Source organism: Coregonus lavaretus, assembly GCF_964263955.1.
Source record: "Coregonus lavaretus genome assembly, chromosome: 10".
In the NCBI taxonomy this organism is placed as follows: domain Eukaryota; kingdom Metazoa; phylum Chordata; class Actinopteri; order Salmoniformes; family Salmonidae; genus Coregonus; species Coregonus lavaretus.
Genome location: NC_139997.1, coordinates 34,151,227 through 34,154,428, shown reverse-complemented (window position 1 = coordinate 34,154,428; position 3,202 = coordinate 34,151,227). Strand labels below are relative to the sequence as shown.

Sequence of the window (3,202 nt, the reverse complement as noted above, 5' to 3'; positions counted from 1 at the left end):
ATGTAAGTGCCTTGCTCAAGGGCACATCGAATATTTTTTTACCTAGTCAGCTCAGGGATTCAAACCTGCAACCTTTCGGTTACTGGCCCAACGCTCTTAACCGCTAGGCTACCTGCTGCCCATTAACTATTGCTTGCTCTAGTGGTTATCCTCAACAGCTCAGGTAACTTGGGCACCTGGAACAGGCTTATACTAACGTCAACACTTGCTACAGTGGTCCCTAACAGTAAGCCAGGCCTGGAGTGCCACCCCAGTACCCGTGACCCCCTCTCTGGCCAGGCAGAGCCCAGCCGTTGTGTCTGTGAAGGGGTGGGTCTGCCTTGTTGTCTGAAGCCATAGTGAGGAGGACATGGAGGGACGTTATATCCTTTACCGGGCTTCTTCTGCGTGGGCACAGGAGGACGCCACAAAGGAGCAGCTGAGTAGATCACCTGGTATGTGTGATGATTTTGGGGGAAGGAAAGGGGAGGACGGGTTTCCCTGAGACCACTATCCTCATCTGAGGTGGAACCGGAGTGGTAGTCAGATGTCCCCCTCTCCACAGCGCTGGTCACCTTCTTAGTCACATCCTCATCACCAAAGAAACTGGCCACCGTGAAAGCATGGTTCTTCTCTCCATACCTGCAGCACACCTCCCCTGGGCAGGCCAAGGTCCTTGTACTGAACCCCACTCTCCTGGCAGGCCCGTAGCAGCTCTGGATCCTCCCTCTGCAACCTGTTCAGCCGAATACACCTGAAGGCCTGTCCTTTGCTGGGGTTGTCAGGGGACCGTGCGTATGGAACATTTTGGGGAACTTTTATTTAAGCTAATGAAACATGGGACCAACACTTCACATGTTACGTTTATATTTTTGTACAGTTTACATAAGTTTGCTTTCTGACCCTTCACCCTATTTGGCCACAAAATATGTTTATTGTCCCCCATGATCTGTCGCCATCCGTTAGTACGTTAGTCACATGTGATATCTCAGACAGCACTGGCCCGATTTTGATTAAACTTGAGTGAATTATGCGTCTTGCCATAGAGATCCGGTATTTACTAAATTACACTGAAGGCGGGAGCTTTAGTGATTAACTGAAATGTGTTAGTCACGCGATATTCGTGAGGGACGACATGTTTACTGTTGCCTTGTTTAACCTTTAATCTCTGTTGCAAGAGAGAACAGGAATGAATATGAACCTTGGAACAAAAACAATCAATAAGATGTAGAGACAGAGAATCATAATATGTAATTTAATGTACTGTATGTACCAGGTTTCTATGTGAGTGAAACTATTCTACCTACACCATGTTGTTTCCAGCTGACTCTTAGATTACATATTAACTGAAACACCAGGTGTACAGGTAGCACACTTCCAGAGCTCTGCCCAGTGATACTACCGTCTCAGAGCAGGGAGTGTTTATAACACAGGAAGAATGGCTCAGGGACTTTATCAGATTGGTCACCACTACTGAAAACTTCACTGGGGTGTTGTTGTTGTTTTTTTTTAACCTCATTTCCACACAGTTCTACAGTACATGCATTGGTACTTGCTCAACTAAATACAGGGACAAAACTGAGATGCACAAGATACATGATCAAATCTAATTGCAATCAATACTGGTTGTATTTTGTGGTTTTGTCTTGTTTATTTGCATTTAATTCATAGTTTTCACTATCTAATGTGTTAGATCATTCTAATCTTGTATTCTCAGTCGTTGAACCCAGAAACCCTTTTGATTGCAAAAGGCCCATAGAATTCACAAAACTAAGAGTAATAATAATAATTGTATATTTTATATATTATACAGATAATCTCAAAGACCCTTAAAAACAAAAAACTAAATGACATGTAGTTCTTGGGCTGGACAATAGTCTTTGGCAGAGTGTTAATCTGATAAAATCCCTATCTATGAAAAACAAAAATATACTGTAATTACTAAGGCAGGTAATACACACATTTCACAAAAAACACTAGAGAACCTGCTGGGAAAATGGGATAGTGATTGTGTGTGTTTAGTGTTGAACAGCTTGTTGATTCGATGAGAAGGAGCAGGGGCAGATTAGCTGTGTTGTAATTCTTTGGTGGAACAGATTTGTTCTGACTTGCCTCTAGATTCTGTACTGTAAACACTCCCATATCTGTATTGTGAACACGTTTTTTAATGAGGTTTGCAGTAGAAAATAATCACACTTCATATATTTTTTGTCACCCAGTGCATGTTTCAGACTTGTCTGATCAGACTCTAAAGTCATGGTAACTCAAAGGAAAGAGTCATTGTAATGTTTTGGGGAGATTATTCCTTGCATTAAGTGTTTGACTCTTGGATAACGCATACTCCTGACGAACACACACAGTTTGTTTACCTTGGACAGTAGTGGAATTCCACATCACTTTGCAGTTTCATGTCAACACAACAGCCAGACATCATTATACTCCTACATACTCACATGACAGTGAGTCAATATTGCCTAGCCTATGTACTACACATTTTACAAGTGAGACAAAGAGGAGAGGGGAAATTATGTAATACTTCTCTCAGTAAAGCTTTCAGACAATCAGCTTAGACAACCTTATACAATCTTCCCCTCAAAAATTGATATTTTGCTCGGGGCTGTTAGCTCTTACTCCTCAAACACTTTGAATGAATGTAGCACTTTACAGTACATCTTGAATGTTGTTCACTTCCAGTAAGTAGTTCATTGGACGTCAGCTAGGGCATTCAGGAAAATATGCCGTCTCTTTAATGGCAGTAAACCAAACAGTGACGTAGCTCACTACTACTACCTGACACCTCAAAAGTGCATGACCCAACACCTGTATCTCTGACTAGTTACGATTATGATCCATAATGATAAGATATATAAAACTGGTGGCAGACATGGTATCAAAACCATGAGTCATTCATGGGTGTTTCTTTAGTGATCAGTATTTTTCCACTGTATTCATCACCACACAAGCATAGCATGCTACGGTAGAAGCATTGGGTGTGTTGTAAACCTGAGATCTTTTTCTGTTAACACTGCCACCCTGAGCCTAGATTATGAATAACATAACTCTGAGCATCAATTGGTAAAGGTTTGAACATTTACCAACTAAACAAACACAATATATAGACGGGTGTGATTCTGTCATCTACAATCATCAGATTGAGTTTTTTATGTAAAACTACAGTAGGTTCTGGCTATCGATTAGATAACAGATGACATCAAACAAAATA

At 41.4% G+C, this 3,202-nt stretch overlaps 1 pseudogene across 1 annotated transcript; it reads right to left on the bottom strand.

The window, feature by feature from the left end:
* Positions 1-220: 220 nt before the first annotated feature.
* Positions 221-2,373, bottom strand: LOC311136292 (protein BTG3-like; annotated as a pseudogene). Its single transcript has 2 exons — positions 2,349-2,373; positions 221-794 (listed from the first exon to the last, which is right to left on the bottom strand). The product of its transcript is annotated as a protein BTG3-like (transcript).
* Between the last annotated feature and the right edge of the window lie 829 nt (positions 2,374-3,202).